The 13,923-nt window shown below is 41.1% G+C and overlaps 1 protein-coding gene across 6 annotated transcripts in view; it reads right to left on the minus strand.

The window, feature by feature from the left end:
• The window catches only part of SAMD12 (sterile alpha motif domain containing 12), a 382,200-nt gene that overhangs the window by 329,865 nt on the left and 38,412 nt on the right, over positions 1-13,923 (minus strand). The gene's annotated exons all lie outside the window — the stretch shown is intronic.

The raw sequence follows: 13,923 nt of genomic DNA on the forward strand, positions 1-13,923 counted from the left end.
TTTATTTCTTGCTTCTACAGAAAGTCAGCTACAATTCAGCTCCTGAGTAGCTGTCCTCCATTGACTTAGTGATCAAAGTTCTTTTGACTTTGTGCTCTGCCATCTGAACATGCAGCCACCATACTCCCCCAAAAGAAAAGAGGGAGTTCGAAGTTTGTACCAGGGTTTTGCTGCTTAAGAAATTGGGAAGTGCAGACTTCCACGAGCACAGGAGAGAAGCAGATAGTGTGAACAAACACAAGTGTCCTCTCCCATGACAGCACTGGTAAAAGCAAACACACTCTCACATCCATATGCAAAGCTAGTAAGCCTTAAAGCCTAAAGACTGTATCAGCAGCTCATCCCCAACAACCCTACTCCTCCCCTTTTCTGAATACTGACCATATGCACTAGCCTCTTCACTAGAAGTTTAAAACCATTAACAGTAGGCAAGTATGACTGTGGGTGAGAGAGGTCAAAATTAGGCTGGACAGAAAAAAGTAGGAGGAGCTGTGTTTCTACAAAAGGCCTTTTATTCTGCTACCATTACCCTTCAAACTCAACAGTCTAGCCCTGAAGCTCAAAGTGCAATGACAAGAGGTCAAGGATAACCATCAAAGAAGCAGCAACAGAAGCAGAGCAGCCAAAGAGATACCACCTCCTAGAGATAAGGACCAATGGAGAAACTCTTGGTTTCTATACTTTCTCTCTCTCACTCATGTACAATGTGACAGATATGGCCTCCAGTCTATCTGTGGCTGAGACCTCCCTCATAAATCTGGATTCCCAAGTTTAATAACCTACTTGCTATCTTCTCTGGATATAACTGAGAAATTATAAAATTAACACGGTCAAAATGAAATTTCTGATTTCCCCCCCAAAGCTTCCCCTTTTTAACAGCCTCCTTTGCCAATTTTCCCTATCTTACCAATGTCCAGTTAGCTACTCCAACCAGAAACATAGGAGTTATCCTTGATTCCTCCCTTGCCTCATGAATTCTATCTAATCATGTCTCACCAATTCTATCTTCAAAATGAACTTAAATTTGCCTACCTCTCTCCATTTCTATTGACTCCACCCTGGACCCACACACCACCATCTGTCAATGCCATCAACTTCAACGGTCACTTTCCAGTCTCCCCATTTCTACTCTTGCTTGCTTCCAATCAACTCTGAAGAACAGCTCAAGTCTTCTCTTCCTAAGTCCCTCACCTACCTAAAACCTTTCAAGGATTTGCATTGCACTAAGTATAAAATTCAGACAAAAATCACACAATCGGTCCAGTATCCTCTTGAGCCATTTGTAAACCTGCCACACTGGTCTTCTCTCCTTTCCTAAGCAGGATACAATCTTCTGTACTTGAGGGTCTTTGCACAAGCTGACCTAGCTCCATGAAGCATTCTTGCTCCCAAGAAGTGTTCTTGCTTCTTTGGGCATGGCTGCTATTTTTAACATTTTTAACGGTTTCTCAGACCTCAGTTGGTTTCCTTCCAAATATATATTAGAATTTGCATCAAGTATGTGTTTGAGATCCAGTTTCTACTTCTGTCTTGCTCAATATAGTATCACCAGAGAGAGGGTCCAATAGATACTTTGAATATAGAATGACCTGTACATTTTTTAAGGGTAGAAGAGCCATTTTCACAGAATAAGAAAAGGTTAACTGACTTTTATACTATGTCAGGGTCCTGTTTATCAAGGGTCACAAACTAAACTGCTTAGAGAAACCTAGCTGGAAACACAATGAGTAAAGAGGGCCAGAACCAAACTAAAAGGGGCAACAGTTGACAGCTGCAGCTGGTATAAATTTAGGCTTATCATTTCCAGGTTTTTTAAGTTCGAGAAGTAGAAAATCTAGAGCTTTTAAATAAAGAATTTCTGGGTTTTTCCACTGTTGAATCTGAACTTTAAGTTTGTGTGGGCAAACAAAACTTGTTGATAAATCCAATATGGCTATAGGCACCTAATTTGAAACCCACTGCTAAAAAAAAAAAAAAAAAAAAAAAAAAAAAAAAAGTATTCTCTAATCTATCTGGCCAAAATACCTGGAGGATGATATTAAGAACAACAATAGTAGCAAACTTACATCATGATTACAATATGCCAGAAGCTGTTTTAAGCACCATATACATCAACTGCAGTGATTCTAACAACCATACTGTGAGGTATATACAAGGATTGTCCCTACTGGGTAGATGAAGACACTGAATCAGAGAGAGGTCAAGAAATGAGCCCCAGGTAATACAGCTAGTAAGTAGTAGGACAGGGATCAGACCTAGGCCCTAGAGCCTGGCGAGCTTTATGATGTAATTTGAAGATAAATCAAAATAGTGAAGTCACATATCCTGTAAAAGAATGTCTGTGTGATAACAAATCCAAGTTTTGAGATCTTCCTCTCTTCTGTTTTGTTATAGTTCTGGCCTGTACTGGCCACCTGCAAGCGGTTACTATTATCCAGGCCTTTGTAGGGTTAACCCTTTTTGTGTATTTACAACATGTGAAAGGCTAGTATCAGATTTCCCCCCCAAAATAGATTACACAGTGTGGAAGGTAGACATGTGACCAATTAGGATCTAAACTGGTTAATTATATTAAGAATGAGGAGGTGCCTAAGTCCAGCTTTGGTTGTAGCATTTGGTCAAAAATCTGCTATTAGGATTTGGCTTCGACCTTGGTTTTTGGCAGGCCAAGTAGCCAAATGCCATTTCAACTGTGTTTTTGGCAACCCCAAACTTGTGTGCAATTATTATCATTTGATCTTACAAGTTATTTACATATCTCATCACCATGGCATCATCAGTAACACAAACAGGGGTGTTCTTTAGGTTTATTGTCCCTATATGAAAATTCCCTTTCCAATAAAACTAGGCATGTCGCTTAGAGTAAGATTCTCCTGGTTTGCTTCATACAAGATTAAAAGTTTATCAGCCAGATGATGAATGTATACCGATTATTACAAATATTCATGTAAACAAAAAATGGCTGCACTCCTAGGACATACCAGGCATGGTTAGCAGTCATAGGGATTACTGAACAAAACAGGTCCCTGCCCTTGGAGTTTACACTGTGGTGGATGGTGATGTAGGATAATAATGTGCATAATAAGGAATTGGTACACGGTTTTAGCAAGTGATGGGTATACTGGGGGTGGGAGGGGATCAGGGGCATTGGGAAAAAGTTCATTCTTTAGATAGAAGAGCCCATGTAAACCTCACTGAGAAGGCTGAGCAGTGAGGATTTGAAGGAGATGAAGGAGCACAGCTTGTGCATCCTGAGGAAAAGGAATTGTGGGCAGAGGGAACAGCCAGTACAAAGGCTCTGAGGTGGGAAGATGCCCGGTTTAACGTAGGAACAGTCTGAGCTTTTGCTAGTGTGGTAGCAGATGACATGAGTGGCGTGCCAGGGGACAGATCACGCAGGGCCTGGTAGGGCATCTGAAGGACATTGGCTTTTGAGGAAAACGGGAAGCTGATGAAGAACATGATCTGACTCGCACATTAACTAGACCATTCTGGCTGCTGAGTTGAGAATCCTGCTTTACAATGAATATTGTGAAAACGTTGCTTAAAAAAACCACAAGCAATAGCAACAAAATTAAGCTTCATTTTGAAATTTTAAAAAAGCATCTTTTTCAAGTATAGCCCAAAGCTTTAGTTTATGGGACTGTTTCAATGAAATTGCCTCATGACTTTCAACCAAGATGGCAAGCCCAAGAGTAGAAGCCTTCATTTTAGTAGTTACTACTGGAGAAGGAGAAAACTTAATGACTTGAAGGGGGAATATCACCATTAGCATGACCCTGTCATGACAGAGCTTGACAAAAATCTTAGGTTGCTCCATTACTGACCTCAGCTGAGAGAGAGTACATTTTCAGTATCATAAATGTACAATATAAAAACCACAGGAGCGGACAGCTCTGAGAAATTATTACCACTTACCACAATGCCAATTTTTAACAGAATCTGCTTGGTATAATTTTAATTAAGTTGTAATAAATAGGCAGTCTTATTAATATTTCAGGTTTATTCTTGTATGCCAGCAAGATATTCATTCTATGATGGTGATATTCAACTTCAGCCAAATAATGATTTAACACTCAGCCGTTTAGCTTTTAGCCAAAATGCATGTTTAGTATATGTTATGGACCAGATGTTTGTGTGCCCTCCCCAATTCCTATCTTGAAGCCCTAACCTCAATGTGATAGCATTTGGTGATGGGGCTTTGAGACATAGTTTTAGATGAGATCATGAGGGTGGAACCACATAGGATTAATGTCCCTTTAAGAAGAAGACAGACTAGAGCTCACTCTCTCCCAAACATGTGAGAACACAGCCAGAAGGCTATCTTTCTCCAAACCAGGTAGGTAGAGGGCTCTCACCAGGAATCAACTGGCTGGCACCTTGATCTTGGGACTTCCCAGCCTCTGGAACTCTGAGAGATATAGATCTACTGTTTAAGGTCACCTAGTATGGACTAGGCATATTTTGTTATAGCAACCCAAGCAGACTATGATAGCATATGTCTAAGGTTACCTGTGAAAGCAACATTTAAAAGCCATTTCTAATTCATTAAGAACTGAAAATAATGTTTTAGGTATTTATTGGTGCCTGTTGGTCTGATTTTCAATTTAAGGCAAAGTTCTTAATCATTTAAGGAGAAGCCGTTGCTTTCCATCTCCTTCCAGTTTTGACTTCAAGAAAATGGGGGTAGAGGGGCACCTGGGTGGCTCAGTCGGTTAAGTGTCCAACTTTGGCTCAGGTCATGATCTCATGGTTTGGGAGTTTGAGCTCTGCATCAGGCTCTGTGTTGACAGCTCAGAGCCTGGAGCCTGTTTTGGATTCTGTGTCTCCTCTCTCTGCCCCTCCCCCACTCATGCCATCTCTCTCAAATAAACTTAAAAAAATTAAAAAAAGAAAAGAAAATAGGGTAAGAAATCGGGAGAGTCAACAGATGCTTATGCTGAGGATGCTGAAAGAGAGTTATGCGTGGGGGTGAGAGAACCTTGCCATCTGAAATCTTGGCCAACCCTGGAGGTAGAAGAGATTACTGAGTCCTGACATGGAGGTTGGAGAATCTAAGTTTAGAATGCTTGCCACACTGCAAAAAGCTATTTTCTCTGGCTTAGAGACAATCTAGATTTTGAGGATGAAGAATAGTTGATTGGCTATGGAAGTATTCATTGCTCACCCTGCAGATGAGGTCTCACTCATCACTCAGTGAGAAAACTGTTCAGAAAACTATTCCCCCCACATGGCCAACCACTATAGGATGTTGCAAGATTTATCTTTCTGTTCGCTTGTAGAGAGGCTAAACATAATGAATTAACGATGAGGCAAAAGAGAGGAGGGCTCAGAGGCAAGAGACTTCTGTCTCACATCAACGGATTCATTCGTTTATCAAAAATGCATTCTTCATTATGTGCTAGACACTGTAGCAGGTACTGATGTTATAGCAGGGAATGAGACAGACAAGACCACTGCTCTCAAGGTGTTTCAATTTTACTGGAGACACAGAAAATAAACAGGAGGATTTCAGACAGGTAGAACTTCCATGAAGGACAGTGATGTCAGAATGTGACTGGGGAACTAATTTAGTTAGGGTGGTCAGGCTTCTCTAGAGAGGCACATTTGAGCTTTGAGCTAGGACCTAAATGACAAAGAATCAGCTGTGCAATGATGAAGGGGAGGAAACCAGGAGGAGGGAGGACAAGTACCAATGCTCTCAAGACAGAATGACCTTGGTATATTCAGGAAACAGATAAGTATGTCTGGAGCTCAACTAACCAGAAGAGAGCCTGCCATGTGACAAAGTTGAGAAGGCAAGCAAAGCCCAAAGGTCTTAGGGTCTTATCAGTCACGATAAGTAACAATTTAAATTCATGAAGTGCTATGGAAAACCATTAAGAATGCCTAGCAGGTGAATGGCATCCTCTGATTCAATACTGCTGTGTGGAGCATGACTGCAGGAGGACAAGAGTGAAGCAGAAGCCAGTTAAGGGACTTCTGAGGTGGTCCACGGGAGAGGAGATGGTGATGTGGACCTGTGAGGACAGTGGAGACGGAACATGCGTGGCTTTCAGAATAGGTTGTAGGGGCAGATGAATGAACAGGATATATTGGTGAATACTCCATCTCTGTACAACAGATGTGCCTATGCAGTTGGCATTTTGTTTCTTTTACATAGTGGAATACTCTTTTTCCAATTCAATCATTACAAAATCTTTCTCAATGTATGAGTAAATCAGGGTAGTTTTAAGTGATTACTTACTACATTTTTTTTCCTTTCCAACTATAAACTTTTGGCAACTTATGTCCAAATAGAACATACACTGTGCTCATTTGTATAATTATAGAGAAGAGAAAAAGTGTTCTTTTAAAATGATTTGAAGTACCCCTCTACCTCCCACCCCTCTCCCCACAGTTCTCCATCATACTGGGTGTGCAGCGTCAGAAGCTGAGATGCCTAGCACCCCTCAGAGGCAGAGGCACAGCTGAAGGATATGGAGCAGTGAGGATATGCAGACATGCAACTCAGCCACAGGCCCACCACTTGACTATCTCAGAGAAATGCATCCACTTCCTCAAAGTCACATGGGGATAGCAACACTCCCCTCTAACAGTGCAGAGCCATTTACCATCTGTCCTTTTGTAAGTTTGCAAACCCCGTTCTAAATGGTCACCTGAGTTGAGGTGTTCACAGCTCAACAGCAACTACAACGTAGGATACCAAGGAAAGCAAAGATTCACTTAAAAACCTTACTAAACATGCATTTTATAAAGAAGGTATTTTAGCATATGTATGGGAGAGGGGGAGAGGGGGAGAGGGGGAGAGGGGGAGAGGGGGAGAGGGGGAGAGGGACAGACTGTATGTGCTCTGGGAAGATGTGTATTTGCTAAACTGTAATGCCCCTCCCTAAGAACTAGCAATAGCCCTTAGCTATGGTTGCAGGCAAAGGCCAAACCCTGCTTTCTCCCACAGCCCTCTAATAATGTTCATCTTACTCCTTCTCACACTTGAACCTGTGACTCCGCTTTACCTGCTTCTTAAGCTTACTCAGCTGGGTTAACTAAGGCCCTTAAGTGCTAAGCTTTTCCAACCTCAGTCATTGAGGACTAGGATTCTTCATCACAACTACAGCAAAAGCTCACTGTTGTCCTGAGTCCCACCTATGTTTGTCTCTTTCTCAGGCCCAAGATATACATTTGCCTTCATGTAGATGCATACTCTCCTGAAATATCTCAGTTCTGACTGAGGTTCTTAACTCAGTTCTGTTAAGGACTCTTTAAACTGCTTCCATAGTGGGTTACTGATCTTTACATTTCAGACTGGAAAAGAAAAGCACTGGGGCAGAGAGCCATCAGACAGGCCATCCCTAGAACTCAAATGCCCTCTCCTCCAGAGGCCTACCTCTGCTATGTCAAAATGGTCAGTGAAATTGTAACTTGGTTCTGATCCACCTGCTGTTACGGGCTCCACTTTTCCTGAGCAGCACCTTTCATTCTGTACCTTCAAATGGCACACATCATAGTCTTACTACACCAGAAAAGTACCATTAACCAAATGGCTCCAAGAACTTGTTTCACATAAATTTGTCAGCATGATAGAATGGAGAGCACTGGCCATGTATTGAACTATATTTGAGACTAGACTGGGCCACTACTGGCCTCCAAATCTTGGAGAAGCCTAGAGTCAGTTTCCTTACCTATAAATTAGGTGGTCAGATGCTCCCTAAGGTTCCTTCTTTGTTGACCATACCATGAATCTTTGGTGCAAATACACCCTATTTCTTACGCTTTTAAGAGCTTGATACTTCAGTAATAAATGCTTACCTCTTCAAATATGGACTTGTTATAGTTTCTCCTGAGAGCTTTCCAAGTGCCCAGTATATATGTGCTGGGGCCCTGGAACTCACATAGCATGAAGTCATTCTGGCTTGCCTCTCTTGTTCTGACCCTTCTGACAATTCTTAAAGTGTGTGCTCATTACATTTCCAATGCATTATGTCCTTTCATATCATTGGTGACATTATATTGGATTGGCAGCTTCTTTTGGAGACATGCTTCCTCCCCAAGCCAAGAAATACAGAGAGCCAAGAATTAGATCATTCTATCCCCAAATTGCCATAGACCTTCTCAGAGGCAGCTGAGCAATGTAATTTGATCAAGGTTAAGTACAATCCACCCTTCACCTTTTAACCCAAGTCAAAATTCTTTTAGTTTTCTATTTTAATCCCAAAGGAATGCTTCTTGCTCAGAGTTACAAACGTCCACCAGCCATCTCCAGTCAACTCTCATTTATCCGCCTGTGGCTTATCCAAAGCACCAAGCTTTCTCCTCCTGCCTCCAGCACCAAGTTCCAGGCCAGCTCCTTTAACTTGGTGCCAAAGAAATACAAACTAAATCTAATATTAGCCTAATGAGAAAAGGCTATCTGCTGCCAAAGATTCACATAATGCATCCCAAAGCCAAATGCAGGCAATTATTCACTGTTTTAGATCCTGGCATTGCTTCTCCCTTATATAAAACAGAGATCAAGATTTTGTGTTTCTCTCTGAGGAATACAGATCACGTGCAGTGTTTTTTTAACCTCATTTTCAGCCCAGCCGGCCAGATTCTCAGTATAACAGATTATATTTTCTTTTCCAATAAATAAGTCATTTGTACATTTAATGTCAAGGGAATAAAAAACCCTGGGTTTGGAGTCATTTGACTTACACTTGAATGCCATCTTTCTCTAGTTGTTAGCCAGAAACTAAATTTTGGCAACTCATTTGAACGCTTTGTTTTCTTAGCTGCTAAATAGGGATACGTATTTTATTAAAAAAAAAAAAAATACAAGGCAGTCATGCATGTATGAGGGACACTCAAAATGCCATCTTCAAAAATCCACCAAGACTCTTGATTATCACTCTGTGCCACTTTACAGACTCTAGCAAATTAGAATCATTGGCAAGAAAAAATACAAACTGTAGGAAACCCTTATTTTATAGGCATAAGAACACAGAAAGGGAGTTTCCTTGTGAGCACCTAGAAAATCAAGTCTAGAAGGCAAAAGTTTCTCATTTCCCAATGCTGTGTTTAGGCCACTGGTGAGGATACATCCCAGAATTCCAACAGGGAACAGGCAGGATACTGCCTGCTGATAGGCTGATTTATGCCATAGCCAGAGTTGCCATGGAAATGGAAATCGCAACCATCAGAACAGTTGGGAACATTATTCTCAAACAGACTCCTATTTCAACCTTTCTTATGACTGATGCACACGTCCTCCAAGACCCAAGGACAAGAATTAGAGACAATGTCAACAATACTGTTTTCTCATTTTACTCCTATACCCAGAGAACTTACGTAACTTTTTTTTTTTTAAAGTTCATTTTTAGAGAGAGAGCATGAACAAGCATGCAGGCATGTCCTGCATGAGAGCTGGGAAGGAGCAGAGACAGAGGAAGAGAATCCCAAGCAGGCTCCGTGCTGTCAGCATGAAGCCCGACAAGGGGTTCAATCTCATGAACCATGACATCATGACCTGAACCAAAACCAAGAGTCAGATGCTTAACAGACTGAGCCACCCAAGTGTCTCATCAATAGCTTTCTACAGATCAGGACAGTGCTGGCTGATAGAAGTTTCTGTGATGTTCTAGGTCTGTGCTATCCAAAACAATAGCCTCTGGACACATGTGGCAACTGCCCATTTGAAATTTGGCTGGTATGACCAAGGAAGTAGATCTACTGTATTCAGTTTTAATAAATGTAAATAGCCATATATGCCTAGTGGCTACCATATTGAGCAGTGCAGGCAGAAAACAAACTCACATTCCTCATCCTAGCATTCACATCCCATAAACTTGGCTCCAACGTATTGTTCTAACCTGTTTCCAAAACATGAATCTTGACTCTAAGGAGACTGCTGCTGAGCACACCTGAGGAAGTCTGCTGCCAAACCTTGGCTCAAGGTACTTAGACTTCATCGCTTCCATTCTTAACTGCTGCATATTTGAGCTTTACCCATATTTCACAACATAGGTCAAGTTCTACTTTACTGGTACACCTTCTCTCTGGCTGCTCCATCTCCACGGCTTGTGAGAAAAGGGGGAACAAACCTCAGGCCAGGGCCTCTCCAGGAAGGACCTTGGTCTCTCATAGGACTGTCTCCTTGGAAACTTCTATGTGGGCATATACCTGGTCTGCAGGACCAGGAGCTGGCCTTGGGCCTCCGTGACTACAATGGTAAAAAGATTAAGAATAAAAATAAGTTGATGGACAACAGAGGCTGTGCCTTCTCTGTGTTAAGACCCTCACCTTGGCTCTCATCTGTGGTGGCTGTACGTTCCCCCATATGTGTACCTTTATAATTTTTGCACCTCCATAGGAGATAAAAATGTTATACTTCTTATCTCTTGCCTTGAATCCAACTGTAGCATAAAATTAACCGTTAACATGGCTTTTCTTTTTTTTTTCTTTCCCATCTTGAACTTGTAACTGCAGCCCTGATGGCATGTGTACTCTCTCGAGTCCCAAGTGCACATAAGCAATTAGAATTTACATTGGTAAGTATCTTTTGTAGATCCAACATTTCAGTTGGCTCCATTTTTTTTTCCAACTAGACTCACTGCTGCCCAGTTATAAAGCTTAATTAAAAGTGAGCTTGGGAGGCGCCTGGGTGGCTCAGTAGGTTAAGCATCCGACTTCGGCTCAGGTCATGATCTCATGGTTCATGAGTTCAAGCCCCACGTCGGGCTCTGTGCTGACAGCTCAGAGCCTGGAGCCTGTTTCAGATTCTGTGTCTCCCTCTCTCTGACCCTCCCCCGTTCATGCTCTGTCTCTGTCTCAAAAATAAATAAATAAATAAATTTTAAAAAAGTGAGCTTGGTTCTCCATTGGTTTCTCTTATGGTAAGAGCTACAGGCATCTCCTGGCAGAAACCACGTCTTTCTGGAATGAGAGTCCTAGTCTTTTGGGGATTAGAGTCAATGGCTCCAAAATCACATTCTAAGAGAAGCAAAAAAGATAATTATTTCAAGAACATAAAATAGAAAGAGAGATGTATCTTTAGATTATGAAAGTAACACAAATTTCAGAGTCAAGATGGTATATTAAGCATGTCATGCTACAATCTCCCATTCCTTGGGTTCTAGAACTTAAAGGCACTAGAAAATCAATCTCTAAATTGATGTAAAGCCAAGCTTGAAGTCACAGAAGAGAAATTTTTAGGTGTCAGAAAACCGCAGCAATGAGGTGGCATGAAGGTCACTATGCCTGCTGGGATCTGGGACAGGTGACATGGAGAGGGACTGGTTTCAAACCCAGCATGGCTAGACTCCAAGTGGCAAGGCCCACAGGCATGACGGGAAGCTGGAACCAGGTTCGTGTGAAGCCTGCAAACAAGAAAGTGCATATGGGATGGGGAGATGGGGGAGGACCACTTGATTTGCATAATCAATAGCAAAGGGATCCAAAGTCAAACTGAACTGTAATGTAACACTGGTCAGAGCTGTTACATCTCAAAAAGTTCAACAGGAGACAAGCAAAAGCACCACACCAAATGGTCTCCACAACTCAAGGCACATATAGGCAAAAAGTCCCCCAACGAACTTACTCCTTTGGCAAATAACTTACCAACAAGAATTGGAAGCCATGGGAGGAAATCAGCACCCTAAAAGGCCCAATATCGACTCAAATAGGAAAGTCTCAGTTGAGCTACTCAAGTTAATAAATAGAGCAATCTGAAAAGGGATTTGAAGTCAATACACCTAAAAGCATGCATATCTTTAAAAAACAAAAGAAAAAACCCCCTCAAAACAGAAGTGAAGAGAAGGTTTTCCCCCATAATCTCAACTCTGGATATAAACCGCTGTTCATATTGTGCAATAAACTCTTCCAGACTCAGTGACGTCTTTATTCAGAAACAGACATTTTTACATAAATGGGGACATGCTATACACACTGTGTCCTTCTCTTCCCCTCACTTTAAAGTATCATCACACTTATGTTCCCACATAAATATTGCTGTAGACTGAATGTCTATGTTCTGCTAAAATTCCTATATTGACCCCCATTGTGATGGTATTAGGAGGTGGGGCCCTTTTACATGCGTAGGTCATGACAGTGGAGTCCTCATAAATGGGATCAGTGCTCTAAAAGAGGCTCCAGAGAGCATTCTTGTCCCTCTCCACCATGTAACACAGTGACATAATGGCCACCTGAACAGGAGGTGGGGCTTCATCAGACAATGATTCTGGTGACACCTTGATCTTGAACTTCCCAGCCTCTAAAACTGTGAGAAATAAATTTCTATTGTTTATAAGCCACCTAGTCTATGGTATTTTGTTACAGCAGACTGAACAGACTAAGATGAATCCACAGGTCTCTCCTACCCTTATAAAGGGAGGAACAGAATCCTATTCCTTTGCATGAATATACATAGTACCTTTAGCCAGCATTCTAGGAATGAACAGTTGGGCTGTTCCCAACATTTTCATATTATAAACCACGCCAGAGTGACCATTGTCCTGTAGGCATTTTTGCACATCTGGATGATTATTTCTTAGGACAAGTTACTAGAGGGAATTATTGGCTCAGAAGTTACACACATTTAAAATTTTGATAGCTACTATCAGACTGTCCTCCAGAAAAGTTGTACCAATTTACATTACTGAGTGCCTTTAAATTTATACATTTCTAACAGATTTTTTATTTAGAGTAGGTCAGTTTACCCAACATTCAATTACTTACTCAAGAAAAAAAGAAAACTTGCACCTCCAATAACCCTCTAAGGCAACAAAAACCCTTTAAAGGTGTTTGTACACACACAAAATAAGTTCACACTGTGGCACGGAAGGTTCAGTGTCTGTAACACTGTACATCTGTAGTAATCACACTATGGTACTTACTTTTAATTCTGTCTGCCCAGCAAACACAGTTGTCCTCGGGTCCTCCATGAAAAAGGGAATAAATACCTTGCCTGAGCTCTACTAAGGCTTCTGGTCTGTCCACTTCTAAATATGATGTCAACGTGAAAATACTCAATCCCCTTAACACCTTACACTGTAGATGATCTGGGTAATTCAAATGAATCTGGTTTCCAATATGTGGACTATGCTTGAGAAAAGGGTCATTATAGACTACTTTATTCTCAGTGAAGTATGCTTTCAGCAAAGCAAATATAAAGTGATCTAGAGGCAAAAGCAAATGCTATCAACGTGAAATTCAGGAATTACTACAGTATCACATATTCCAAATACTTCAGAAGTAATCAAATCATATAAGATTTAAATAAAACTTTATTTTTTATTGGAAAACAGACCAGCAATATGATCTGGAAATGTTTAAAACTGAATTAAAATCAGACAAATACCAGCAATTTTCTTTTCCTCCACTCTACTTTTTAATATTTTAACCATCCTTCTAAAAAGATCCCACTCAAGCTATTTATCTTCCTAAAGAAGATCCTTCATACACTTTTTCCCCTTGCTCTTTCAAGACGTCTGTGTAGCATCAGAGATGGAGGAGGTTTAAATATAACAGGGCTCACTTATTTCCAACTCTCCTCACAAACCAAACTTCAACCATCGACCAATTTCCTAGGAGATGCAATTTCTTTCCACTAAAATGTCTAGGGCCAAATATCTACAGTATCCTTGCTAATCATTTCCCAACTCTACAACACACAAAGGCATGCACTTAAGGTCATCGGTTTTAATTATCTACACTAAAGAAGGGAAGTAACAGTAGCAGTTATTCACAACTGTGGATAAAGCAGAGACATTCACATTTGATTTTGGAAGACGTTTGGGGTGGGGAGGGAGTTGGTTCCTATAGGACAGCAAAGTGACCTTTCTACTTCAAGTTTTTCTTGGCTGACTGTAACATTTGCTTTCCAAGGCACGCACATATTCATTCACGCAAACATTTGAAAGGAAATTCCTCTGCAGAGAATGCAGAAGG

The sequence above is a fragment of the Panthera pardus genome, unplaced genomic scaffold (genome assembly GCF_024362965.1).
Source record: "Panthera pardus isolate Hobbes unplaced genomic scaffold, ASM2436296v1 HiC_scaffold_7, whole genome shotgun sequence".
NCBI lineage: Eukaryota > Metazoa > Chordata > Mammalia > Carnivora > Felidae > Panthera > Panthera pardus.